Here is a 16127-nt window from a genome sequence, read left to right on the forward strand (position 1 = left end):
GCTGATTTCTATGGATTCGGACACATCACACAAGGGATTGGATCCACAGATGGCACTCATATTGGCTTAGTACCACCACACGACAGGAAGCAAGTCTACTGGAATAGGAAGCACTACCATTCTATCAATATGCAAGTTGTCTGCCTAGCGGATTTGTACATCTCAAACATCTGTGCTAAGTTCCCAGGATCTGCCCATTATGCCTACATACTGCGGAACAGCACCATACCCCCAGCTGATATCACAGCTACTACTGGAGAAGCCTGTCTTGTAGATAAGTGTGATCTGTCCTAACTTTGTGTGGGAAATGTTAAGTAGTATGATCTGAAAGTGTAGGATTAAATGTTGCCCTTTTGTCTGTTTTCCATCTAGGAAACTCAGCTTATCCCAACCAGCCAAGGTTGTTGGCACCACTGAGAAATCCTACAATGCCAGGGAATGTCCGATTCGATGAGGGCCATCGAAGAACACGGAGTCCAGTGGAGTGGACTTTTGGGACTCTCCCAGGAAGGTTTGTAAGATCACCCTGGCCTGCTGCATTCTCCACAACATTTCCCTGTGACTGAACATCCCTTACATCGCAGAGGATGTAGACCATGAAGACCCACCTGTTGGGGACCCTGGAAAGCCAGATGAAGATGATGATAGTGGTAAAGAAGAAGGAGTGAAAACCAGGATCTAATCCTGAACTAATTCTCCTAAGTGTATTGTATGAAATGTGATAACTTTGACTAGTCTTGCAACTTCATGTAGTGATGTTGTGAGGGGGATGTTAATGTTGCAAATTAGGATAATGGCTCTGGAAAGATCTGGGGAAAAGTGTTGATGTTGTAAGTGTAACTTTGTTCTGCTGTAAATGTTGTTACGGACTGCGTTCTCTAGAAGTCGACAATGTGATGTGTGTCATTTCTTAGCTAATCTCGCTTTGTTGGTCTGTTTTAGGTAGGTTCACCATGTCATCTTAATTTAGACATTTAAGAGTTGTGACTTTAGCAGGTATATGATGCTGTTCCGACATATGAAGTGGATGTGGATTCTTCCTGGGAATCTGTGTCACAGAGTTTGGGTGTACAAAGATTGTACCAAGACAGCTTGCACAGCGATGGAGTGGAAGTTACCTGGTTTCCACACTGGACATATTTCAGATTGTACCAAGACAGCTTGCACAGCGATGGAGTGGAAGTTACCTGGTTTCCACACTGGACATATTTCTTATGGTGTTTTGGTCCTAATGCAATGTGTGTGTCATCTGATCCAACACAATTTTTGTTGTGCCCAAATCCTTCTATCCAGCCTTCACATTGGCTAATTCTTCATTGTCCATGAACAGGATGTAGCTCTTGCTGTGTCTCCTCATTGTAGTGCAAAGTGTTTGTAGCACATCACTGGTATTCGTTTTGTAACGAGTCCTGGTAGAGACCCATGACTTGGGTGATAGCAGCCAGGGTATCTGTGTCCTTGTGGGTGCACTCTGTGGGCCCAAATATATCCTCCCACTATGCCTACCCTCCTGGCGCAGTGCGCTAGGTACAGACTGCACCCTCCAACTGGGTCCTGGTTCCTCCATGACTGAGGTGGTGCTAGCCGGATCAGAAACCAGGACTGGGTTGCACAAGATGGTAGTCCCTGTGCTAGTTGCACAGCTTTAGGGACAGTGGTTGGCAGTGTTGTAGCTGTGGTGGGAGGTGTGGTTGTAGGCACAGTGAGCTTCACTGTTGGCGTCTGCCCATACTGACAAGATGGGTCAGGACAGTCATCCACGCACACCTCTTCAGGAATGTTGTCATCTCTGAGGGAGTCTTGCTGGGGAAGAGATGAGCTCTGTTTGGTTTCCAACCACAGTTCCAGTGCTGTGGTAGATCAAACATTTATGTTCTTTGTGTCAAAGTTGATGGGTCAAGTCAAGTCAAATCAGAGGAACTTGTTGGGCGCACATATCACCTAAGGGTCTCATGGCGCTATCAGGTGTGAGAAAGGAGAAAGATCGAACACCGTTTCTGGCAGTGCAAATTCTGCGAGTGGTAAGAAGACATTTAGAACTGGACCTAAGCATCCTGCTAGGTGATACCAGCCAAGTTTCTTAGCCAAATAACTTGTCCGAGTTGCATACATACTTCTATGGACAAGACAAAGGATTTTGAAGCTGCAGCACTGTTTAATCGGGAGCCAATGGAGGGTCCTCAGACTAGGCACTGATGGTGCTCTAGCTGTGAGGTTTAATATTAGTCTAGCCACTGTATTTTGCAAGACTTGCAGCTTGGAATAGAGCTCCTCATTTATGGAGGCTAACAGGGCATTACCATAGTCGATACAGCTCATGATGAGTCCCTGGACCAGAGGTTTCCTGGATTCAATGGGAATCCATTGAAAAATGTTGCGTAGCTTACGTAAAATGCCATAATAAATGCTGATTATGTGACTTAAATGGCTTTTCATAGATAGCTGATTGTCAATGATCACTCCAAGATTTCGTACCACAGATGTGGGTGATGAACAGGGGCTCAACTTCTGTTGCCACCAATCACTGGACCAGTTTTCATCCACCCGACCAAAGAGGATGATCTCTGTCTTACTGCCATTTAGTTGTAAGTGATTGGTACACATCCAGATGTCAATATGGGTCATGCAGTTTTTAAAGTGAACCTTAGTGTCAGAGGGGTCAGGGTCGAGGGTAATCAGTTGCTGCGTGTCATCAGCATATGACCACTTCAAAAGCGTAGGACCTGATTACCCTGGCCGGGGGTGTCACATACAGGTTAAAAAGCAAAGGGCTCATGAAGGGTACCCTGAGGAACTCCTATGCCTACAGACTGACTGCAAGAGGCCAGGGTGCCAACTCGTACTGTGGTCGTTCGGTCCTTTAGATAATTTCTAAACCAGTCCAAGGACTTGCCCCTGACACCCAACTCCCAAAGCCGATGTTCTAAAATGCTGTGGGAGATGGTGTCAAAGGCGGATGACAAGTCTAATAGAATGAGCATGGCTGACTGCCCGCTGTCTAAGGCAAGTCTGATGTTGTCTACAACCTCCACCAAGGAGTTTTCGGTACTGTGTGATGCCCTGAAATCTGACTGTGATGGATCAAGGAGTCCATGACTCTCAAAATGGGTGGTAAGCTGTTTATTGATCAAGGATTCAAGTACCTTTCCACAATACGGGAGCAACGAGATAAGCAGATAGTTACTAGATTCCTTTGAATCGGCAGAGTTTCTTTTTTAGGATAGGCATAACCTATGCTGCTTTCCATCTAACCGGGATCATTGCTTGGGCTAGTGACATATTATACGTCTGTGAGTTTATCAGTAAGCACAGAGGCAATTGTTGGAAAGAAGCGAGGTGAGAATGGATAAGATGGAGATCCTGATTTCATCTTTGCCAGAGCGGCTGAGACTTCATCTAAGGTAAACATAGTGAATTCTAATAAAAGGAGGGTAGTGGGATCCAGATTGGTGGCTGAATTATTATCAAATTTCTTTGTATAAAGAACTGGAAAGGATTTATGGATAGATTTGAGCTTTTCGTCAAAGAATGATGACAAAGAGTCAACCCATTCTTGCAACAGTATATTAATGCTCAGAGCAAAAGTGGGAGTAGTAAACTTGTTTAATATTTTATAAAGCTCCTAATTCGAGTTGGTGGCTTTATTGATCCTGTCAATGAAATACAGCTTGTTGGTGTGACGAATGCTGTCTAAATAGCCTCGATGAACCTGCTTATATTTTTGACGATCTTCTATGGTCTTAGTTTTTCTTCATCTACGCTCGGCATTCCTACTAGACATTTTTACATCTTTCAAGGCTTCTGTGAGCCAGGGTGAGTCTCTGGGCTTGACCTTCACCTTTGACAAATGTGCTACTGTGTTTAAGGCCAATGAGATTGAGTCCTCAACGGCCTTTACTGCATGGTCAATGTTTTCAATGTAAGCTAGTGGAGGGGGTTAAAAAGAGCTGAAAAAGTAGCTAGCTTAACGTTAATGTCTTGGCCTTCGCCATGTAAGTTCACTGTTGGAATTTTTTTGGGTGTGTCTATTGATAGTGAGAATTTTAACAAATTATGATCCAACCAGAGTAGAGGGACAGGGGATTCCACTCCTACATTGGTTGAGTTGGTGAACAAAAGATTGAGCGTATGGGCAGCCAGATTCGTGGGGCCCACCACCCTCTGGGCTAGTCCCAGTGTGTTCAGGTGTGTCACCAGTTGACTTGTGTTGGCGTCAGATAACATAGGATAGGATAGGATAGAGTTTTGTGGAGTGCTCGAATGCTGAGGCATCTTGGCGCTAAGAAGTGAGATTGGGGATCGGTGCAGCTATGACTGATTTTTAAAGAGGTGGAAACAGTCATGTTTTAGTGCCTTCCTAAAAAGAAACCTGTTAGACTTGAATCTCATGGAGATAGGCAGCTGATTCCACAGTTTGGCTGTACAGTGTGACAGACTTCTGCCTCCCCATCTGACTTTGCGAATCTTAGAAATACAAATTAAACTTGCATCAGTGGATCTAAGGTTTCTGGTGGGGGTATACCAAGAGAAGAAATTCCGAAAATCTGCAGCTCCTCCGCCGAATAATGTGTTCTGAATCAGGCATAGGGCTTAGAACTCAGTTCTTTGCTGGATCGGGAGCCAATGCAGTGACCTAATAGCATCAGAAGTGGAATGCCCTGTAGAATGTTTAACAATAGCTAAGCAGCAGCGTTTTCTATTGATTGTAATTTTAACCTCTTGGCTTTATCAATGCCTATATAAAGTGCATTGTAATAGTCAAGCCGTGAGAGGACGAGGGCAACTACCACTGATTTCTTCAAATTCTGAGGAATAAAAGGAAATATCTTCCTAAAAAGCTTCAGTATGAAGAAGCAGGAGGAGGTTACACTGCTGATCTGGCCCAAAAAGTTGAGCTGGTCATCAAAAATAACCCCAAGGTTTTTAACTTTGTTAGACAGAACAGGACATTGACCTGCGTCTGCCAGCCACCATGTTGAATTCCATAGGGATGGCTCATTGTAGTTTCTGGGAAACAGATTTGGTAGAGAGTAACATTTTATTTAATTCTATTGCGGTGAGGGTGCCAAAACTTGCTAATTGGCACTGTGGTGCTATGTCCTCCAGTACTAAGTTAGGGTAAGTTCCCGCAGACAGCATGTTATTGTGTAGTTCATCATAGATTAACTGCACCTTGACCTGAAAGAAATTCGCCATTTTGTTGCAAAAGGCTTGGTTGGGTTTAAATAGACTGTCCTGTTGGGGTTGAGATAGCACTCCGATGGTTTTAAAAAAGCTCCTTAGAGGAGTTCTTAGCTGCCTCATTTCTTGCAGTATTATATGTATTTTTAGCTTTTGTAATAACCTCTTAATAAGATTGGAGTGCTATATTATATGCAACCTTATGTTCTGTGCTATATTCTACCCCACATGCACTCAAGACTTTTAAGCTCTAGTTCGTACCAAGGCGTTGTTGCCTGGGATCGTTTAACTTTGATGATTCTTTCCGGTACCACCGGGTCAACCGCTGTAGCAAACCAGTTATTGAACGGGATAGCAGCCTCATTGTTGTCCTGGACCCGCATGGGAGGACAGATGTTTGGAGCCTGCTCAATTTTCACCCCTTGGACTTCATTCCAAGATCTAATTTTTAAAGTAGCTGCTTTATTTATAATGGAAATATTTATTTTGATGATGTTGATATTAAAACAAATCGCCATATGATCAGTCCAGGGGAAAGCGGACGTTTTAACCACTACAACATATGAATTATTAATAAAAATACCATCAAGTGTATGGCCAGCAGAGTGGGTGGGTCCAAGCAATAATTGGGACATGCCCATAGCAAGCTAAATGATCCAATAACCTACTCGTATCAGAGTTGTTATTAAGTTCTAGCTTGTAGTTAAAATCACACAGAATAATGAGTGATTTAACCGCATGCGTGCGGGCGGAATTCCGCTCACACGCTGACTTTTGCGGATTCGCATGTTACGTGACGAGCTGGGCTCGTCATGAGCGTGCGAGGAGGCTACCTCATGACGAGCCCAGCTCGTCATGAGCGTGGAAGGGGTTAAAGTCTAAGCAGGATTCCATTACATTCTGTAAAGCAAAAGTAAAAGGTGTTCTTGAGCCAGGTGGCCGATACAGAATTATGCCATGGAGGGTGAAGCTATTGTTGACTTTCAGGATGAAGCGCATGGCCTCTGCTGGTAGCTCTGTAATGGCCTCGACATGGACCTTTAACTGGTTACAATAGATTATCGCTATTCCTCCACCAATATTCCCTGCCCTATCCTGACTGGATACTGAATAACCAGATGGAAGTGCGATATTCCAATCAGGGGCAGATGATTGGTTGGTCCACATTTTAGTTAGGAACATTAAATCAGGGGTAGAATCCTGCAGTAGGCATTCTAGCTGATATTTATGTTTCCTCCATGAGCGTGATAATTAAAATCATCAATTAAGAGAAAATTATCTGAGGCTAATACATGCGGGGCAATAGTCTCCAGTAGGTGGTTTATAAAATTAGTTTCATGGCATGGAGGCTACAGCAGCTCTCCATGTTCCTTTTGATTGAGTGTCGATTTTAAAAATTAACATTTCAGACTTTTCTGTGGTTGAAGTGTCTAATGTGGTGATGCCGAATCCCTCGCTGATGGCTATCGCAACCCCCCCTCCTTTTTTAGTTTCTCTGTCTCATCTAATTAGATGATATTCTGCAGGAAATTTGGTTGCCACATCAGGGAAAGCATGTTCATGAAGCCAGGATTCCGTGATAAAACGGACGTTTGGTTTCTCTAGGTCTGAGAGGCTCCATATTTCCAATGCGTGCTTCGGAATTGAGCGGGCATTAAAATAAAGCCCCATTAGTTGTTTAAGGGTCTCAGTGGTGTTGCTAGCATAGTTTACTTGAGATATAGGAAGAGGAGTAGACTTATCAAGAGTGGTATTTGTAATTAAGTTCGAAATAGCAGTGTATGCCGGGGAATTTAAGAGGCACTCGGGTGCAGAGGTTGTTGATGGTCTTAGTAATTTAAGTTCCTAGCTTAAGTAGTGCAGCATTGTCATATCTGGGCAGGGCAGAGCTAAATTACCAGTCACATAAAAGTTAATAAAAGAAACAGGCAGGGGTTGTGGCGGCTGGCGACGAACAGGTACATGGGTACCTAGAATGGAACAAAATAGTTCGAGATTAATATTGTCAACTATTAGCGTGGAGTTGAAGTTGGTTACTAGACATTTATAGACATTCAATCAAAGTATTAGATTTCATCAGCTCCTTAGATGTGAGGCTGTGTGGCATTTTGGCTTTAGGGACAGACATGACAACTTCAAACTCAACTTCCAACGCAGTGTAGTCATACCATACCGAGACTGGCATCCTGATTCCCTGGTTTCCTGTTCCTGTTTCCTGCCACGGCTGCACGGCTCATGGCTCTACACTGGCTCCATACTCGGATTGATCCCGGAAGCCGAATGGGCTTGAGCTTGAGTGAAATCCATCCAAGCTGCCTGCCGAAAACCAACGGGTGCGGCGAGATGACCACCGCCTGACACCCCTTGCCAGCCTGGACTTGGGACAGAGCTGTGAGGGGGTATCCACGGGTGGGGCCCGGTCAGCTTCACTGGAAAAAATACTGCTGCTACGTGGCAGGTTACTGTTGAGACTACTGCAGTGGAGGGGGAGAGAGACTGCCAAATGGTCTCCACTTGCCAGCCTATTTACTTTATCCTTGTGTCAAGCCACTCAGCTCACTCAAATTGCCCAACAAAGCCCCAGAGACATTTCGACAAATGGTAGGGGCAAGTAGGGGAGGGGGGAGGATTTCTCATTGCACCAACCAGCCTTCCATCCGGAGAAACTATTTAGCACTCTGAGGCAATGAGAGAGTTGTGGCAAGTACTGGTGAGGGAGCAAGCTGTGGGGGGGCTTAGCAGGCACAGGGGGATACACTTATCCCAGCACAGTGTGAGCAACCCATCCAGATCTGGGTGCAGCTTGCTGGTGGCCATGGCACGCTCCATCCTGCTTTGCCTCACCCAGCCCACTCAACTCACACTGACTAGGCGCCGACCAGGCGGGATAAAACAGTGATCCTCAGTCAACACCTAGCAAATACATACCACGTACCCAGGTCGGACTAAAGACATATAAGCTTACAAGCCTACAAGCCCACAAGCCCAGAGCTAGAGACAACTGGAGAAGACACCGCTCCACAGGGCCTCCCTGCGCATCCTTGTTGCATATCAGCATCGGGGAAAGAAGAATTTGGGATTGTGGTGGCTACCTTCCCCTAAAATATGTCTACTCAAACAAAAAAAAACAGGCAACATTTTCCCTGGCGTCTCCCCATTGTTCAGTTCGCTTAAGTGTGGTACAGACAGTTCCTTATGCACTATGATGTTCGCTGTTGCTCTTGGAACTGCCAGTAATCATTTTAAAAATGTATTTTCGTTAGTTTGTCGGGTGGCCGTATTTGCTCCCCCCCATGACTCCTGAAACACACTTACCCCGATACAAAGTTAAAATTTCTCGTATAAGTTTATTTCCCAATTTTGCGGAGAATCTAAAAATACCCTCATTAATTCTTACAAACATCATGTTACATGATTCTATGTGCATATTACATGTGCTGTTCTTGTTAAAAAGCATCCCCAAAGATGGCACTCGTTTGATAACAACCCAGCCAACATGATGCTGTCATGATTGGGCCGATTGCTCCCGCATGACGTAACAAATGTTTTCTTTAAATTTAGCTGTAAGTCTTTGTCAGTCATGATAGGGGGAACTTTTCTATTAGGCGTTGGAGACCGTTTGCCATCCTTGATTATAGGACAGCATTGTCTGCATATAATAAAACAGGAGTGGGACATATTCCATCTTTCGAGGCATCTGCATTTATTTATTGTAAAAATAGGTCCAAGTTGTTAATATATAGGGAAAATAAAAGGGGCGCTAATACGCAACCCTGTCTAATGCTAAGCAGGACTTTAAAATCAGGCGTATAATCCCCCATTTTACCATACCGTACCCTAGACTTTAGAAATGCATGGTCACTCACCCCACAAACAATTACTGTCTTTCAAGGGGTGCACCAAAGAGCAAGAAAGGATAACATCTTCGGGAGGCCATGTGGGGGATTATCAACCTATGTGAATCTCAACTTGAAATTAATAGTAACAGAAATAAAGCTTCAAGACAAGATTCTGCAAGCGATAGCATTGAAAAGACCTATCACAACACCTCTCCTGAATAACATCTATTTCAACAGCTCTGGCATAACATGAGCGAAAAACCTGCACCATCTAACTGAAAACTTGGATCAAATCCTCTCCGATCATGTTAACTGCGATAAAATACTTTGCTGGGTTTTTAACTTGTGAGAACTGGGATGGAATCATACTGGATGCTCACCTAAAAATGATCTAAGTAAACAACTAGACAAAACACTTGAAAAACATGGACTGAAGGCCATTCAAACTATAATTGAAACCTCTAACCCGTCTATCCAGGTTCTGAAAATTTACAGGGGTATAAGCACCATTGATTACATGTTTGCTTCAGGAAAACATGTGAAACACCTTGAGATCTTTCATGTACTCCCCTTACAAGCAAATGACTACCTACCACTTCTCCCAACACTCAACCTTAGTTTGGATAAACGGGAAAGCCACAAGATGCTGGGCCACTCTCTTCCGGAGAATGAAGTAGACCCTGTCTGCTTGCAGAAAATAAACTATGGAAATCCACTGACATGGCTTCTCAAACCCCAATACACAGCTTCAAGGGTGCCTCGGGAGCTGCACGGTCAGCACTTCGCAGTCTTTTCAAGATGGCCGGTCCCACGTCTCATGTCGCCTCCACGGGTCTCAGATTTGCTGTGGCTGTGGATCGGGCTGTTGGATGTCTGGGAATCTGGTTCTTGTTGATCTCTGTTGCTCGAGCTCTGGCGGGAGCTGCAACAAAGCAAACCGTTGGGCGCTGGATGGTGCCTGTTTGCACAGGGTGGCCACTCCTTGACCACAAGGGAGATTCTTCAGTCTTCCACGTCGAGTGGGATGTCAAAGGGTCCAGAGTTCTGTATCAAAGTTTCAGTCAGGATTATCTGTCTTCTATGGGCACAGCTCCTACCTTTATTCCAAATCAAGGGGCTGGATATCCTGCTAGGTCCCTCCTATGGGTGGGACCCAGGAAGGGTGTGGTTACACCCCTGTCCCTTTGTCCAGTTTCGCGCCAGAGCTCGGGTTGGAGTGTCCCAGGACCGGTTTGAACTGGGCTATGCATGGGACACCTTGTGTGCCCCAGGCAGTGTCTAGTTTCACTCGCCCTGCCTGCCTCAATCCACTATCTCCTGTCTGGGGTGGTTTAACACCTCCTTGTGACAGGAAACCTTTTGTCAAAGCCTCCCCTGCCAAGTTTCGGTCAGCAGCAGGAGGCCAGACTTGTGTCTGTGGCAGCAGCATCCATTTTGTGATGCTGGGGCTATGGTTAGATTTAACCACATTTAAGTAAAGTTAAATGTCTTCTCCCTCTAGAAGGGTGGAATGCTACCCCAGTCGCCAGAACTAGCGAGAGGGTAGTATTCTAAAGTGTATGACACCTTACACGACATGTTTTGATAAAGCCAAACCAAAGTTAGCAATAACCACGAGGATTATAATGCACTTTAAGAGTATATGGTATGGCAATATCCCAGAACAGCTATAAGGACATGGTTCCGAAAGCTGCAGACAGGCTCAGCTCATGCTAGAGCACCATCTCACATACCACCAAGCACTCTGCCTCCAGGATTGTTAAGGCCTGCCATAGGAGTGACTTATAGATGTATATGTGTCCAGATATAGGTTTAGATATAGGTATACTATATCTAAGCAAGGGGTGTTTACACGACCTTGCCCCAGCTGAGTGATCAGCCAGTTGTGTCAGTTTGGATGGCCAGCCAGGTGTGGCAAAATATATGCTGCAGCCCCTGGTAGGCCTTGGGTGCACCTATGCCCTGGGTACCTATAGTACACTGTACAGGGGCTGATAAGTTGGCCCAATATCCAATTAGTTATGCACCTAGGGTACGTGGAGTCCACTTTAAAGAGAGAGCAGATAGCCTGGGGCCCTGATTAGCAGGGTCCCAGGCCAACTAAGTCGAAAACCAGCTAAACACAAGTCAAAAAAATTGGGGGTAACCATAGTCAGGTATCCACCCTCCTACAATCAAGGAAAGTGTACATGTGTATATCTGAGTGGAGTATTGTCTGTACATTGCACAGTCCATGATGAGTGAAGATCAGTTGTTAAATGGGAGACAAGTGAGAAGGAGCAATAGGAGTCTAGCATCTTGATCATAGCTGCAGTGGCAAGACCTCGTTGTAGTTGTAGTCACTTCAATGTCACTTTAGCAACACTTGAGTAATGGTAACCTGCATGAGTAGTGACCTTCAGCAGTGATATAGATGAAAAGTGAGAAGGAGCAAAAGCAGTGTAGCTTATTGGTTAGAGTTCCAGTCACAGGGCCTCATGGAAGTAGTGGTAGCTTTTTAATGTCACTTTACCAAAACTTGAGAAACAATAACATGCATGAACAGTGAGCAAAGAGTTAGAGTTGGAGTGACAGGGCCTCATGTTACATGTACTCACTTTAGTCTCACTTTAGCAACACTTGTGTAATGGTAATCTGCATTAGTAGTAAACATCAGAAGTGACATGGGAGGCAAGTGGGAATGGGCAATTGGAGCCTAGCATCTGGGTTAGAGTTGGGATGATAAGGCCCCATGGTAATTGTAGTCATTTCAATATCACTTTAGCAACATTTGAAAAATAATCAGTATACCATAGATGTTGACTACATGCATTTGGGATGGACCTTACAGTTACATTTTCACACATATCATGGGTCCTGGATAGATATTTAAATGGAGATGCACTTATAGTCAGCATTGCAACATTTGGCATGTCCTGGAGTTGGATCCATGTGGTCTTACATGCGACAGTACACATTGCTACGCACAAACCAACAACTCAGATACTTTGAGTATTAAATGTTAGGAAAGTAGCTAGATAACAGAATAGGAATAGCAGATCTGAGAGCAAACAATGTGATATAGTGGCAGTTATTGACGTTAACTTTCCAGAGTCCACTCTCCCCTCTATTCCTGACAAGCCCTCAGTAAGCAGGATGGCCAAGTCGTTCTCCCAGGATAAGAGTTGTAATGTAAGCTGAGAGAGCCACTACCAGTCCTATGAGTGTCCAAATGGTGGCTGTTGTGCTTGGAAAGGACCTTCAGCCTGAGGTTGTTCTACCTCTTCCTTATGTCTCATTGTGTGCTCAGGGTGTTACCAACAGCATTCACTTTGTTAGCTCTCTTGTCCCACATTTGTATTTTCGTATGCTGGACTTGGGACCCAAAAATATGTGGCTCTACTCGAATGATTTTATCCACCTTGATTGTCAACTCATGCTCAGTGCAGCTAGTTTTTTTTTGCAGGCGTCGTGTAAAAAACACAAATGTGAGTGAGTATGTAAATGAAGAACAAACAAGTGATAGATGTAAAAAGGTGCAAAAAAATTACAGTTGGTGAAAGTGTTAAATGTGGAGATGAAAAATGGAGGGCCTTCTCGAAAAAGTGCAGTAAATGGCTGTCTTGCTATGCTGTAGGTTAGAAGCAAAGGATGCTGGTCAGGGATGGGGCGTGTTTTATTGTGTGATTTGCAGGTGTGTCCACTTAGGCAAGAAAGAGGAGTGCGGGCAGGGAAAACATGGAAAAATGAGAGGGATCATTCTCTATCAGCTCTCTGAAGTATTGTTTCATGTATCCAATCCTTTTATGGGTACCAATATTTTTGGACTGAATGGTAACTTTCCAAGGGTCTCCTCAGGGCAAAACGGACTGTCTACCTGCATCATATGTGAGGCATCCTCTTGAAGGAGACGAAGCAAGAATAAACGTCCCAGGAGTTGAGGCAGGAAAATTTAATTTCCATGTCGGGAAAACTGAAGGTGAGCCTATGCCTCTAGTCCTTCAAAACCTTGTCAGCCATTTTTTAGCAACATACTATTTTTAAGAGCGTTGGGCATGTCTTCAGTATTCCCCACATGATTATCTTGAGAGAGACAGAGTTCTGGCCCTGGGACGGACTTTTCCTGGCTCTAAAAGTCCCAAACAGGAAAGACGCCACAGCAAGATGACCTTACACTTGCCACCCCCCTTTACATAGATGCCCAGACTTTCAACAGAATTAGAGGAAGGGTTATTAGCTGAGTTAAATGGAGGTGGAAATGCACCAGTGCACATGCTTGTTATGTTGATATTGACTAGCCAATACAAATGATCGTAGACATTGACACTCAGAAGGAGGAGGGAGGGAAGGACTTTTTTAAAGACTTTGGCTGGCTTCATGGGAGCTGAAAAATACAGAAAAACTCTAATGAGAAATAAATGCACAGAAAATCTCAGTAGTATTTACATCCACCCACCAAGCATAAGCAACTATGCTCCATACGCTATGCAAATAATAAAGATAACGATGGAACACGAGCGGGTAAGTCCGTGTTCATCCAAGACCTCTGGGTGCCGGGTTCCGATGGTGTTCTACCCTCCTATTCTCCGAGGCGAGAAGAGTCACTGTTCATTCGAAAACGTGTGTCCAGTATTTGTTGTACATATTTGCTGTGTTATGGGTGTCTGCCCTTAACTCATTCAGAGGTTCTGGGTCCTCCTCTGCACTGGCAGCACCGTTAACAAATTTGTCAAACATCAACCTTATCTGCTTGAGCGCCATTGTCCTGCTCCCTCTCAAACCCGTCGCTGAAGTTCAATGAAAAGAAGAACATTCCTTCAAAGATCATGAGGTATGTTGAACAATCTTTAGACTGTGCTAATTCATACTGTAATGTAAACATATCACCTACTTGACCTAAGTGTTTTTTTTTTAGAACCACTGACTAACAGTCATTGCTGCAATGCTCCAACGCGCAGACTCTTGTGAGCACAGAATGAGTCATAGAAAAGTGCACTTGAGAACAGATATCCATAACAGGAAAGGCAAGGCGCTTTACTTCTCTGACACAACGTTTTTGAGAGCTTTTAAATAACATCAATCTCTTCATTGGCAATAAAAATAATAATAAACATACGAGTCCTGATTTGGTCAGAGGCAACTGAACACCAGCCAAAATCAAGGGACAGAAATACGACACGAGCGAGCAACCTGGGATTCTGCCTGTGCCCCGGCACGGTAGTGAAATAATCTCTCTCTTCCAGTAGTGCTTTAAAGTCAGTCGCCCAAACAATATCAAGGCTAAATACTTGAGAGGTATAATGACCTAGCTTCGTGCAGGAGTTTGTGCAGTTTTAAGGTATTTTAAATGGATTTTAGGATGAATAACCAAAAACTAGAAGATGTCCCAAATTTCACTTACTTGGGCATATTGCTCGGCTCGAAGCTGTCATGGAAATTGCAGGTAAACCACTCAGCACTGCGACTTGCCCAGGGGCGCAGCTGTTCTAAAAAAATACAGCTCATCGTCAGGCAAACCCTTCACACCGGCACTTGAGATATACAAATGTAAGGCGCATGCAGCTACATAGTATGGATCAGAACTCTGGGGAATTGGTGACACCACACAACTAACAAATGGGGAAATAAGTTTGTGAGAAGATTATTAGGGCTACCAGCAACAAAGCCCCAATGTTCCATGATCTAAACGTGAAGTGCAAAGGACATACTGCAACACTTCAAACACTGCTTTACTGGGTATGTCCATGGTTAAGACCAGAGCTAGCTGTATATCGAGAGGGTGCAAGAGAACTCTTAGCCATTGATAGCTGTCTTACTTTTCCTTGCCTAAGATTTGTTAAGAAATGGCTCACAGAATTAGGCCTCATTTTATACTGGAGTGTATCACTTAACCTAATACGAAGCTGTAAAAATATATTGAAAATAACTTACTAGTCACACATCCTGAATGGCCTTCATTGTAACCCAAGTCTGGGAAGGTTAACAACCCATGTTCTTACTGTAAAACCTAACCCAAGCTCTGTAGAATTCCTTGATCACGTATAGCCACACATTGCCAGAACTCTGTACCTAAAATTAAGATACAGTACTTTGCAGATCAGGAGCTACTCAGCAAATTGGGGGACGAAGGGGGATAGCACTTGCACTTTATGTCTTCTATGCACCTCAAGGCCAATTGAAAACACAGCACGCATCTTATTTTTTGGCACAGCATATACCCGGGCAAGGAAGAAATGGATACACTGCTGTGCAACAATCTGAGATTCAGAAAGCACCAAGATGCACTAAGGGTGTTGACAACCAATAACGCACCACGTGTAATATTTGCTCTATAGCATGGGTACTCACAAACGTTCTCTCTGGGGCCAATTTTGCAGTGTGGTTTGTGTCCGAGGGCCACAACGGTGGGGGCGGGGTCAGTGGGGGAGGGGGCGGGGCTAGAGCAACAAAAAAAAACTGTGACCATGAGGTTCAACACAGGTCCCTGCAGCGGACGCCTTCGTCCACTGAGCCACCAGACCCGGCATACACATATCTCTCCCTCTCTCTCTCCCTCTCTCTCCCTCTCTCTCCCTCTCTCAACCTCTCTCAACCTCTCTCAACCTCTCCCTCCCTCTCTCCCTCCATCTCTCCCTATTTCTCCCTCCTTCTCACTCTCTCTCTCTCTCTCTCTCTCTCTCTATATATATATATATATATATATATATATATATATATATATATATATATATATATATATATTACCTACTGGCGATAGCCAGTAGGTATATATAGTTAGGATTTTTTTCCTATGGGATTTTTGAAACTTCTATGTCGAATAACTTTGGCGTTTGAGGACAGAATTGGCTGAAATTTACAGGAAAATGGAACATTTTGTTTCTGAGCAGCCCCTGAAAATTTGGGGGGGTTTCGTCAAGGGGGGGCCGAGAAAAAAGGGGGGTCCCAAAACGTGTTTTTCCCATGCAATTTTCCATAGGGCGGTTGGCCTCACTTTTAGCCCGAACGGCTGAATGGATTTACACCAAACTTGGCAAAATTGTAGGGACTGGTAGCCCGATGTGCCTTTGCTATGTCTCAAGATATAGGCTCCAGTGGTTTTTACGAAAATTAACTTTGAAAAATATATAT

The sequence above is a fragment of the Lissotriton helveticus genome, chromosome 3_1 (assembly GCF_964261635.1).
Source record: "Lissotriton helveticus chromosome 3_1, aLisHel1.1, whole genome shotgun sequence".
NCBI lineage: Eukaryota > Metazoa > Chordata > Amphibia > Caudata > Salamandridae > Lissotriton > Lissotriton helveticus.